The sequence below is a fragment of the Chroicocephalus ridibundus genome, chromosome 11, assembly GCF_963924245.1.
Source record: "Chroicocephalus ridibundus chromosome 11, bChrRid1.1, whole genome shotgun sequence".
Lineage (NCBI taxonomy): Eukaryota > Metazoa > Chordata > Aves > Charadriiformes > Laridae > Chroicocephalus > Chroicocephalus ridibundus.
Window position 1 is genome coordinate 3,298,829 of NC_086294.1, and position 13,574 is coordinate 3,312,402.

Sequence of the window (13,574 nt, forward strand, 5' to 3'; positions counted from 1 at the left end):
GCGGTCCTTCGGGGACGACGGTTTGAGCGTGGCCGGTTACGTCTCCTCGTCCTCGTGGCCATGCTGGATCTCCCACTGCTTTTCCGTGTCCTGATGGGTCCGTCGCATCACCTGACACCCCCCGTAGCCGTGGATGCTCTGCTCAAATCCCTCCTTTTCCTACTCCCGTCTGCTTCGCACGGGAAGAGCAATAAATGGGGCAAGGTTTTTTGCAGCTTTGCAAATTCTCCTGCAATTATCGCCTGAAAGGAGGGTGGCTGAGAGAAATAACCCCGCTGCAGAAATACTGCCTGGAAATAAATTTGTGAGAATATATTTCTGCCGTGACAGGTACGGGGAGCGCCGGAGCCGGACTAAGCAGGCAGGCGGCTCATAGGTCATTATGAGTTCGAATCAGTTACCAGGGGGATGCAAAGGGAGCTGGAGATGGATGTGTTGTAAGAAGGTTTTCTGGAGAGGATTTAAGCAATTTCAACTAGCTGCCACGGTTGAGATCGGCTTGAAAGTTTCCTAATGAATTTCTTTTTTGGGAGGAAATTGGGCTGTTGAGTGGAGGAATGCACCCGCTTGGTGCGGAATAGAAAAGCAGGCTCTTTCTGTTGAAAATCCACCAGTGAAAAACCCAAATAAAGCTAAAACTCCTTGACTTTTTGGTGCGCATCCCCCAGGAAGTGCCTCCTGGAAGCTGTAGTTTGCTCTCTTTGTGTCCGTAATTCTCCTTGGGCGCTCGGGGCAGCAGTGGGCGCATGGGGAGCAATGGGGCGCAGGGGGCAGAGACCTGTCCCAGCTCAGTGCAGCAGTGTGGGGAGAATCCAGAGCCATGCTGGGATGTGCAGGAGCACAGCTCGGGCTTTCCTTCACACGCGGCATCCCCAAAAGCTTTATCCCCCGGGCTAACGGACCTGTGCCACACGCACATCCCCGGGCGGCAGCATCCCTGAGTGGAGGGCTCTTGGTTCCCAAGGCCCTACGGTGCAGCGCTGCCGAAAAGCTGCGTGTCCCCGAGGAAATTTGGGAGAGCGATTTCTTGGTACGGATTTTTCCAGCAGTTTGCAGTCAGCGGTAGGCAGAAGCCTCTGTCGCCATGGGGCCGGCAGGGAGGAGCACTCACAGATGCTGGACAGGCAACTGGAAAAGGGACGAATGCTGGGGTGCACCCTTGTTTTCTCCACACGATTCACTGTGCTGATTTAATTTTGGTTTCTTTGTTTCTTTCTTTGTTTTTTTTTTTTTCCCCAGAGATTGGTGTCCCAATGGAGGAAATTTGGAGCAGCCTTGCAGGGACTCACACCGTTCCCTGGAGCGTGTCTTGGACTCATCAACAAGGTACGTCCCCCAAACCCAAACGATAGTAGTGCTGCGGTTATCTCTGGCTTGTGCGTAAACCTCCGGGTCCTCAGCCATTACCTGGTTTCTTGGTGTCGGGGTCCCAAACCTGCTGAACCTTTGGAAAGGATCATATGAGCTTCGTGTGTCTTGGACCGAGACGGTGGTTAGTTAAAGGAAGATCCCTCGGGAGTCCGACCCGCCTTTTGTATTTATTGCAGCTCTAGTGCTTTCAAAACGCTTCAAAGGTCTAATTTTCCTGCTTGTGTCTCCATGATCCAAATTTAGCGGGGACGGGATGGTCAGTGAATAGCCACGAGAGACACTGCTTGCCTAGCGATGGCTTTGCTGTGTAGGTGCTCACAGGGAAGGTGTTTGTGGCACCTCACTGGTACAGAGGACCCATAAACCAGTTTAAGCAGTGAGATGATCTTCGTGGCTCGGTGCAGAAGACAATCGAGCAAAGGGTGAATCCGGACCCCCGCCCTGCTGGGGCTGCCATTAGCAGGTGTGAGATTGACCACCGCTATGGGAAGGTTGCGCTGGACCCCGTGATCGTGTGTTCGCACCCATTTTACCCCGTCTGTACCGCGAGCGTCGACCCCGCCGTGCCATGCCGTGAGCGTGCGTGATGCCTTTTGGTACCAGTCAGCATCTGGACATAAAGGACATCAGTTGTGTTGAAACAGGCTGCCCGCGTCCTCCTCACCCCAGAGCATTTCAAAGTTAGAGCAGAGTGACTCATGCTGAAGCCGCTGGCGGCCGCAGCGTTACCCGGAGCTGGGTGCTGCAGTGCTCCCTCTCCCAGTTAGCGCGGCCGTTAATCCAAAGGCCGAGCTGTGCAGCCACCTACGAGCCCGCAGAGCAGTGGGACGTGCAGTGGGATGCTCGGTGACAGGCAGGGGTTTGGCTGGCGGGGCCAGCAATGAGGGTCTGTAAAGGACCTGGCTACTGGGGCATCTGCTGGCCCCCTGGTCCAGCCAGGGCTGGGTCCACCAGCAAGAGCTGGGGGACACGTTGTGCCCAGTCCTACACAGCCCCTATGATATTTGTCACCCGTGGCGGCCACCCCATCACTGGGGCGAGCGGGATGCAGTAGTGATGTTGTTCTCCTAATTCCCGGTAACCTGCAGGTGGGGATGCTGGGACCTGGGGAACTGCTTTTCGCCTTGCCCCCTCTCTGAAGGACCCGTGATCCGTGGCTCTTTTGGCCCGGCGGTGGCATTGGTTTGCCACCGGTTTGCACTGGAGTGGGCATACGCCACTGCTGGAGGTCTCTGCTCAGGGTAACGGGAGGCAGGGGATGCTGCGGGAGGGTGAGGAGCAGCCACAGGCGCGAAGGACCAGAGCAAGGCGCAGATTTGCACGGAGCTGCCCCACCGCAGGCGCAGGCAGGATGGGCTCCCGTCACGGAGCCGGCAGCTCGGGGAAGGAGTTTGTCCTTCGGATGCAGGAGCAGTCTAGAGGCTCCTCCTGACTCTTTTCCCCCTGTAATGTGATGCTCTCTGAATATTGTAAGAATGAATACAGTTATGCCCTGAAAAAAGAAAACTCATTTATTTATGAGGCTATTTGATTTCCTCTGAAATGCCTCATCTAACAGCCTCTCTCCATTAGAAACCCTCCGAAGCTATGCAAGGAAAAGCCATATCTTATTATTTAAATTAATAAAGCAGCTGCAAATTTTTGCTTCATTTTAAAATATGACTATAGAAAATATCCTTCCATGGACCATTTTTCCTCTGGTTTTCTTCCTGAATATTCCTAATTATGGCTATAATTAATTTTAACGAGTCACCCACCATCAATTCCACAGTAATTTGTAAGTGTCCTGTAGCTGACTTAAAAAAATAAATAAATAAAAAAAAAATTCAAAGCAATGCCCTCCTCTGGCTGCCTCTTTAATGAAACCTGGGATTACTTAAGGAATTGGCACTTGGCCCCAGCCACGCAAAATTGCCTGGTCCTCAGTCAGAGCCGATGCTGTCCGCCTGTTGATGGATGGCATCATTCAGAGCTTTTATAGGCACAGCAAAAGAGGCCAATCTGTCCGGACTGATAAATCTAAATCTTTTCTCATATTTCATAGTTCTACTAGACATAGGTATGAAACCAACGTGATGCTTCATTTTCCCGGGGAAACAGCTCCTCCAAGGCCAATGGTCAACACCACCGAAGCCCTTGGACAAACTTTGGGCTCCGGGAAAGGAGGTTGGCAAGGTCTGGGAAGGAGGTTGGGATGGCCTCGATGGAGGTTGGGAGGGGTTGGATGAAGGTTAGGAAGGTCGGGAAGGTCTAGATGGAGGGTGGGAAGGTCTGGATGGAGGTTGGGAAGGGTTGGATGAAGGTTGGGAAGGTCTGGATGGAGGTTGGGAAGGTCCAGATGGAGGTTTGGAAGGAAGCTGGGAAGGTCTGGATAGAAGAGGTGGATGGAGAGAAGGAGGAACAGGAAGTGTTATGGAGTCTCCATCTCCAACACCGCGATAATGTCAGATATCTCTACAGGAAGAGATTCCAGCTGCTTGTAGATACCCAAGAACCTGTGAGCCCTCAGAGGGCACCTCAGACTAAACTTCCCCCCGTTATTCTCATAAGTGCAAGGAAATTAGGTGAAATACCAAAGTCAAGAGAATTTAAGAGCAGGGCTGGCAGGTGGCATGAAAGGGGAGGAAGGGAAGGATCGATCTGCGGAGCAACCCTGCATCTTCGCGAGGACGGTTGCCGACAGAGAGCCCCCATGACAGCACCCACACCGCTCTCTGCTGGGACTCGGGGTCCTCCTTCTCCCGCCAGCAAGCGCAGCGCGGGCTGGGCAGCGGCACGCTGCCTTCGACCATTTGTTTTAATAAAGAGCGTCGCTGATGTCCTCATTAGAGCCTTGCAGCCGCAAAGCCAGGGCTGGAGGCCAGCAGGCGGCCTCACGCTCACGGGGGCTTGCTGCTGCCATTTCGGAGCTAATCAGGCCTGCCGCCGCTAGCCGGGGGTTTGACACGGAAAAGAAAGAAAACAGGTAGCAACAAGATCTTCCGTATTACGGCATGGCCGGTGGCCAAGTCTCTCCTCTAATTCCTGTACGAGTATATTAGTGGCGTTCCCCTCTTTTGGTTGCCTTTGCGAGCGCACCCGGAGCCGGTGCGCGGGTGGCTGCGGGGTTTGGGGTTGCGGCGGCAGAATTTGGGACGTGTCGGTGTCTGCTCCCACGAGTCCAAGCGTGGGCTGTTGCCACCGTGTGCGGCTGGTGGGAAAATGAGTTTTTCCTGCTGGGGGGGGTTGCTGTCGTCCTCCTGCGGCACGTCCCCTGGCTTGACTCCCCGCTGCTGCGCTGGGGGTGACCCCGGTCTGGGCGCAGAAACGGGGCTGTGTGGGTAGAGCTGGGAAGTGCTGCAGGAAGGTGGAGTTGGGAAGTGCGCAGGAAATCCTGACCTCTTACGGCAGCAGCTGTGCCAACCGTCCTGGATACAGCCCCTGGAAAAGCACTTATCGCTCAGTCTTAATCTGCGGGAGCTACAAAAGGGATAATGCGCGTTTCTGGGGAGCGCCGGGAGGCTTATCAATGTTTGTAAAGTGCAGCATGGAGAGGGACAGGGTTCAGAAACACTGAGTCTTTTCCCCGGCGTTCAAGGGGCTGGCTTGAAAATTGTGAAAATATTGAAATATGATCTATTTTTTATCTCCCGGTCCTGCGCTGCTGACCGCCCCAGTCATGTTTGCAGAGCGCTGTGCGCAACCGACGTGTTCCCGGCTGTTTTCCGAACGACGTGCTGAGGTTTCTTGGCACCCCGGTGGCTGGTGTCCTGCGGAACGCCCGCCTCTCCTTGTGGGGTATGCGTCCGATACAGACACCTTGGGGCGCCAAGAGTCCCCGGAGGAGAAACACCCAGGTTAATATTAGGAAATCAGAAGTAAGGAGGGGGGGCAGAGCCATAATTTCCCTCTAAATGCTTAATTTCCGTTGTGTTCGATGGGTGTCGGAGGCCGGAGCAGACATCCCGGTGGCAGCCTGCCTGACTCCCAAGCACGGGGAAGTGCGCGCATTAGCATCTCGAGCAAGGGCAACAGGGAAGGGAGAGTATTAAAAGCATTCAATTGACTGGAAAGCCCATGAGGATGTACAAGACGCTCGCTCTTTACATATGCAAGGCTTAGCGACGGTAGCATGAAACCGTGAAGAAAACGTTTTCCTCTTTACTGCAACTCGAAATGGTGAAATACGGGCTGACCAGCAGCTACGGCAACCGCTTTATGCTCCGATTTACTGCTCTCACTTCCAGCCTGGCCCCAAGAGCCCGGCTCCCTTTGTACCGTTTTTCTATTAGCAGGTTTTATTTGCGGTCGGGAGCTTTGTAGTCGCAGAGCAAAACCCATCTTTGCTCCTAAACCATCTTGCCTGGGCACCTCTCCAAGCCCCTGCCCTGAGGCTGGGGAGAGACGCTGCTCCCGCACGGCGTAACACTGGGATTCTGACTGATTCCACTGCCGGGAGCAGGGGCTGAGCCATGGGAAGCTCCATGTCCCACCGCCGTACCAAGAACAGGTCAAGAAGAGGAACTGGGGCCAGCGGTGCCTCAGTTTCCCCATCCTGGTTCCCCCTTGGGGGCATGGCAGGTTGAGGAGGGACATGAGAGGCTCGGAGACCCCACGCTGTGGCGTGGCCACCCAGGAGACACCCCGCTAGCCCAGGGGACCCCGGGGGACAGCCGGGGCTGCCCGCCAGAGCAGGGGGTAGCCCTGGTTTTCAGACAGGCTCAGTTTTCCAACAGACTCCGGTGAGATTTACTGGAGGTGCCAAACTTCCCTCGAAGCATCGTTTTCCAGCCCCTGCCCGGCCAGGGTCTTCTGCCGCTTTCTCTGGCCTCCTTCCCAGTCCTCCCAGTCCCCAAAGAACAAACCCAGTTGAAGTTGCCTTGTGCTTGGCTGAGGGCATTTAATCACTGTCTCAGCCTGATGGAAATACAAGCTACTCCTGCGCCCGTCAGGACACGCTCTTCTTGCACGGACGAAGATGAGCAAGGAGCCATCCGAGCATGAAATAGTTGTCAAGCTTCCAGAGGGTCACAAGATATATGGATTATGAAGTAGAGACTCCCACGGATCTGAGATTATCAAATATAAAGACTGCAGAAGATTGCTTCAACGCGTTAGACCGCAGGAGCGCCGTCCTGAATTCAGAGCTGGGCTCCAGCTGAGTCCGTGGGACTCTTGCTCCCAAGCTTTGGGTTCACCCCCAATTTGGCCGTCCCCACACAAAGCTTCTCAGGTGTCAGAATTATCTCCTGCCTGTTTCCATCCCCAGCTCCCAGGAAGGGGCAGGTCGTGTGCCCGGGTGTGCTCTGTGGAGCAGAAGCCATCGGAAAGGTTAGAGCACTTGAAGGGCTGGAGATGGGGATTAAAGAGGACACGTGGGGCGGGTTGAACAGAGGATTAGCAGCATTAGGTTTGACATGGGTGGGAGCTGCCTCCTGCGGGCCGATCAGGCGCCGTTAGAAGAGCAGGCAGTCGCTGGGGGGGAAGCCCAGCAGCGTGATGGCAAACCCCGAGGGGCTGTGGGAGACGAGGAGCCCCTCCTGAGACCCAAAGGGATGCTATCGCGGGCGGGAGGACGCTGCTCTGCCCTTGAGCTCCTTTCCTAAGCCCCGGAGATGAGGAGTGGCACTGCCACCATGGGCATTAGCACTCAGAGGTTGAGGAGGGCTCGCTGGTATTTTGCCCGAGGTGGGTTTCATCGCTGCGCTTGGCTCCGAGCTGCCACATGCAATGGCCTCTCACAGGCGATCGCTGCCCCGTCCCCCTTTTCTAGGTTCTAGGAGGTGCAGTTGAGGGTCACCTCCCTGTTCCCATGTCCCGGAGCCCCATATGCATCGCCGGCAGCCGTGAGCACGGCCCTGGCCAGGAAAGCCATGGCTTGCTGGACCGCTTTCCAGCAGGAGGAGCCGAGCCACTGACACAGATGATGCCTGTGGGACGTCAGGGCTGCAAGAGCAGGGCATGGGGTCGGTGACCCAGGAGGTCCCTTCCAGCTCCGGGTCCTTGTGTCCCTGCCGGCCAAATCTTTAGGTCACCCTTAGGCAGCCCCTGCTCCAGATTTAGGGAAAAAGGAGAAAACTCTGCGTGTAAGCCAAGGAGCCAGCAGAGAGGTGCAGGCATGCCTCCCTCTCTGTGTTCCTGCCCTGCCTGTGCCCCCTCTCTTTATTTCTCCAGCCCCCCCCCAAACCGGGGACTTTCACCGGTAGATTCCTACAGGTCCTGAACGAGCCTGTTGGTTAAACCCAGCCCTAATAGGGACCACGGCTACACGCCACCCTCCAGCTCGGTACACGACTGCTTATTCTTCGCTTTCACTACCGCCCACCAGTTATTCTTCCCCAAAGCCCAGGCTCAGCCCAATTTGAATTAATTGCAAGAGCGAGACGTCAGCTGCTTTTATGTAACGCTCCCGTGTAATTCCATCCACTCGTTTCCGCTCCCCCACTAATTTATTCACTCCAGGTTTGTTTAAATCAGCCCGGCCCTTTTTTTTTTTTTTTTTTCCTTCTTCTTTTGGCTTCTTCACAAGGTCTCTTTGTAAACTGTGTTCCTCATCCAAGGACTTGGCACTCCCCAGGTAGCCGGGATGAGCGGGAGCAAGCCCCAAGGGACCCCGCCAGCGGGGCGAGCGCCTTCGCGTGGGCTTCGCTGTGCTGAGCGCGGCACATGGCTTGCCTTCTTCCCTAATTACATCTATTCCGCTGTTTTCTTCCACTGCCTCAGCAAAGAGAGAAGCTAGACTTTCAAGACAGGGGTTTTTTTTCTTATTGTTATTATTTTTTTCCAAATATATATTGAGAATTTGTGGAGAATGGCTATTCTTTACAGTAAGATGAAGAATGATCTTATGTATTTATCGATCTCCAGGAAGTCTAACACTTCGGAAAACAATCCTGATGGAGGAGTGGGACTTGCCCTTCATCTCCTCTCCCTGGCTCGGCACCGCTGTGTGCCGAGAGGTGCCGGGACACGCCGGCGGCACAGGGCGGTAGCCCGCGGGTGCCCCAGTTTGCCGGCAGAGCTGCCATGGCTGCTGGACCCGCTAATGAGCTGCCCGGTGCCGCACGCTGAGAAGGGCCTGCCTCTCTCTTCTAGCGCTCCTTCACATAGAAAATGGCTCTTCATTTAGCTCTCGTGTTGACAGGGCTGAAATTAAGAGGCAATTCAGGCGGTGCTCAGAGCGAGAGATGCGCGCGAGTCCTCCTGAGGAGGCGGCAGGGCTTGTAGGGAATCCAGTATCCCAAATTCCTGCAAGAACGTAGTGGGTAATTACCTTGGGCTTCATCTTCACGTCATGGTTAACCCCATCTCGTACTCATGGCTTAATCCAACCCCACCTGGCAGCAAACGGCCCTGAGCAGGGTCAGACACGGCCGTCCATCACGACGCCGGAAGAGTCTCAGGGTGGGTTTTGCAGTACCTGCAAGAAGAGCTACGGAGGACCAAAGAAATCGTCTTATTTGCTTATCGATTTCCAGTAAAATCTAATAATTAGAAAAATAGTCCTGCCGGCTTACGGGTGCCCTGCTTACAAAGGAAGGAGGCAAAATCATTCAGAGGATGACAGCGCTTCGATACTCCCCCTGCAATCTCTCTGGGCAGGCAGACAAGCCTCCCTGCAGCCGACATCCGTCCACGTCCCAAGGCGGAAAGTGGAGAGCATCAGCGCGGGGAGCCTGGGGCATCCCTCGGGCACGTGAGGGGCCGGGAAAGGACCTGATGGGCTGCCATAGATGGGACCACGAGGCCACCGCTGTGGGTACCGGTCCCCTGGGCTAGCTGCGATGACACTACGAGCCCATACGCTCTTTTGCCCCTGCCAGCATCACCCGCAGCTTCTGTTTGCACCGGCGGGGAGATGCTGCCAGGAAAATAGCTGGTGCCGCGTCTCTGAGCGTGTAGAGCGAGGACGGTCCTGCTGTGAAAGGACCGTCCCCGCAGCCAGTGCCGGCACGGTGGCGAAAGTGACACTGCCAAGGATCAGATGTGCCTCCTCTCGCAAATAAACAGAATATTTTGCTCTCCGCAGATTCTTAATATAGTGCCTTCTACCATCTGTAAATAGCAGTTTATCAAAAACAAGTCTCGGGGAATTATCTGAAATCAGCCTGTGTGATGGAAGGCATGTGAGCTAGAGGGCCGCATCCTGCACAGGAGTCTGAGAGATGAAAAATCACAGCAGCATTGAAATCAAAATGTATTTGCTGCCCAATTTGCTGTTGTCCTGCTACCCAGGCTCGGAGCGAAACACCCCTGAGCCCCCGATGTTACAGTGCCGGGCACAGTAACGGCTGTAACCCACAGCTTTGCACGTGATCGACGAAGTAATCGGGAGGTTTTCGCAAGCGAGCTGCTATTTCACCTTGGGAAAATCAAACTTTGAAACATTCTCATGCCAAACAGCTCGTTGTTTGCTTTCTTTCTGCTTCCCAGCCTTGCTTGCCCCTTCCTGCTGAGCTGCGCTGCCTTTCCTCGCAGCTGCTCTCTTGACCTGTTCACTCCTCTAAGACAAGGAAAGCTAAAGAAGCGTTAATTGCTGGAGTGCCTTTCACTTGCCGGAGATTTCAGGAGTCTCAGGTCCCCAGCATGGCATGCAGAAAGCGCAGGGCTCTGTGTTGCCCGCGTGAGCCCAGGCATCACCCCCTCCAGCCACGATGGGCACCATCCTCGGCCTCCAGAAACCGTCTCTCCTGTTTGGTACGGAGGGCAAAGAGAAAAAGTATCATGGCTAAATAAAGGGCAGATGGATTCCTGGTGCCCGGCTGCTGACCGTTCCCCCGGTGGTTGGAGCCCCTCTGCTGTGAGGACAGGCTGAGAGAGCTGGGGGGGTTCAGCCTGGAGAAGAGAAGGCTCCGGGGAGACCTTGGAGCCCCTTCCAGTCCCTAAAGGGGGCCTACAGGAAAGTGGGGAGGGGCTGTTGGCAAGGGCAGGTAGCGATAGGACGAGGGGCAATGGTTTAAACTAGAGCAGGGCAGGGTGAGATCAGACATTAGGAAGAAGTTCTTTCCACTGAGGGTGGTGAGACACTGGCCCAGGTTGCCCAGAGAGGTGGTGGAGGCCCCATCCCTGGAGACATCCAAGGCCAGGCTGGATGAGGCTCTGAGCAACCTGATCTAGTTGAAGATGTCCCTGCTCACTGCAGGGGGTTGGACTAGATGGCCTTTAGAGGTCCCTTCCAACCCAACACATTCTATGATACTATGGTTTCATGCTGCAGGACAAGGGCCACGTCTCGTTCAGCACGTGTGCCGCGCTCAGCCCCAGCCAGCGGTCCCCAGCATCTTGAAGGTCACCTTGTGCCCTTGGTATTGATCAGAGGAGCAATAATTGGGGAAGGGACTGGGAGGAGGCGTGCTCTGGGGGTAGGAGCAGTGTCACTTGTGGAGAGCCGGGCTCTGGGGAAGGGAGGCACCTCTCCTTTCGGCTCGAGTTAACTTTTGTGTGGGTCAGGAGCGGTAGCTTCATCTTGCCAAGTCTCACTGATTAGCATTCTGCTCCAGCCCAGGCTTCATAAGCTGGTCTGACTTCGTAAGATAAAAAAGTAATAACACTGCCCTCTATTATTTATTAGCAGCCTTTATGTCTCCCGGCACAAAAAGTCCTTCCTCCTCCGCGGCTTCCTCGCCGGGCTGCTCTAAACAACGCGCAAAGTTGTCACTGCGCAGCCCCTGTCACCCAGCATTTCACGAGGCTACAGAAAACCCGTCTCGTTTCTCAGGTGTTATATTCCAGACGCAGCAGGCACTCGTTCGGCTCCTCTCCTGCCTTCCTGGATGCCCGGGGTGGCCTCGTGCTCCGGCGGCAGGCAGCCTGGGACAATTCCCCGCAGCCGGCAATTGGGTACGGCTGGGTGTCCCCACAAGAGCTCTTGCCTTTTGCCCTGATTTCAGGGCTATTAAGCTCTTGTGTTTTAAATTATTTCGCCTCCAAACTCTAAAATCACTGCTCCAAATGAAGCATGCGCTCGTTGTTCAGCCTGGCCTGCATGGGTATCGCAGATGAAGCCGGCTGCTGGATCCGTGCTGGATCCCTTCGGGTCCTGTGGGGGTTTTTTGGGGTAGAAAGGAGTCCCTGGTGTCCCAGCCAAGTTTTCTCGGGGTGTTTTCCCCTCCTGGGACCTGTGCACAGTGTCCCCGGCTCCGTCTCAGCCCGGGCATGGGGTGCCTGAGCCACCCGGCGTCGGCGTCCCTGCAATGCCCACGGTTTGTGTTGACTGTATGGACTGAATTAATTACAGACGAGGTTCAATATTGAAATTACTCAGAACTCCGGATAGCCAAGCTGAATCAATTAGTTTATTAGCGAGAGCCAAAGGCAGCCCAACAGCGAAGGGACGTCGCACCCTGGGAGAGGAGGCAGAGCAGCCGCCCTTCCTCAGAGATCGGCCCCACGAGGCGCATTTAAAGCTGGTTTTGTGGTTTTGCCCGACACCGTATCTTTGTTTTAGCCCTAACACCCCAAAATTGGCAAGCACATAATCAACTCTCTGTCGTTCGCTGAGGCTGAGGCGGCTCCTTGGCCGGCACACAGCACCCTCACGTACGGCAGTGCGCTGGGGTGCCGTGTAACTCACACAGAAGGGAGGCCTTGGTGTCTGTGACGCCCGTGACTCACGTATATGATATTTCTAATCCCCAAATACGCTTGTGAAGAACAGCAACAAAAATATCTCGCTAACGAACATGAAGATGCAGGACTCGGGCTAACGGATGGATATACGCCGTCGGCATGCTTCGTCAAGCGTCCTGGGAGTGCCGTCAAGGAAAGACTTTCTCTAACACGCGAATGTTATATTCATCTCCCTGACTGCAGCATACCCTGGCCACGACACTGGGGATTAAGCGACTATTTCCAATTCTCTTCAACTCCAGGTACGTCTCTGCCAGGAGGTAGCAGGTCGGAGTCTGGCTCTGCCTGCAGTGTCCTTGGTGCACGGCCCGTAAGTGCGGCTAAATCTACCGTCTTTAGAACCCGTCTCCTTTTCACCGTCGCTTCTCTGGCTGTAGGAACAGCGGCACCTTTGCACACGCAAGTGTCTGGCTGGAGATGGACTGGGTTTTTGCTGGAGAAGCACCTGGAGGGCTGGCGTTGCCGGGGCTCCTCGGAGGTGGCAGGGGGTGGCATCGCTATAGCAATTGTCACCTGGGAAACGGAGAGGTGTAGAAGTGCCAGAGCAGCGGTATTCTCTCGCATTTCTTGAGGAGGCTGGCTCAGTTTGGCATCCAGCCGTGGTGTGGAAACCCAGAGTCGAGCCCAAAAGTAGACCCATCTCCATGCCCCGCCCTTGCAGTTGGCCGTGGCACGTGGATGGCACAAGCCACCCTGCGGCAGATGGCCACCATGGCCCATCAGACATCTCTTATAGGCGCGAAATAGGCTCAGGACCAAATGGGATGGGCTGTGCCCGAGGGAAAAGATCCCAAAATGGAGAAGGCTGAGCCCTGCTGAGGTCAAGACTTCAGCTCCGTTCCAAGCGGAGCCTCCTGCTTTGGACCAAAAAGCTTCTGTCCTCCTCCTGAAATCTCTGGGAGCAGAAATTTCACAACCTGCACGGGATCAGCTCCTAAGCTGTCAAGATGTGTCTCACTTAAATAAGATCTTTACAGGGATGCTTTTTGGGTCCTTGCAGTTTTATTTATTTAGTTGGTTTAGTTTAAGATTAATCAGAAATGGGGAAAGAGCCAGAGACACACAAAAGAGGCTCTAAATAATTCTGAGTGATTGAGAGCACCATGATTAATGGGATCTGCCAATGCCATTCGGGTGGAAGCAGCCTTCCGAAAAATAGATTTATGTTAAATGGAAAAATACAATAATGTCATTCACAACAGGAGAAAACATGCGGTGGAAGAACCTGCCTTGAACGGTCGTCACATATAATTCAGGCTCACGATGAACAAAACTTAACTTCTCTAAGCTCTGTGTGTCCTGATTGTAAATTCATTCATTACATTTGATTATCTTCAGTCCTCCCCAAGTGTAATATATTATTTCTTACAGAATTCACCATGCTTCATGTCAGGCATGGTTTAATATTTCATACAGTTCATTAAATAACACATTCAGTTCAGCTCACAATGCCTTATTCATAATCCCATATACATCCCTGTGAAACCACAGAGAAACAAAAAAAAAAAATATATAAAATTGATGTATGGAGAAACGGAAGAGCAAATTGAAATGGTTCTGTAAAGGGACCCTTTGCCACCTCGGCAACTGAAGGC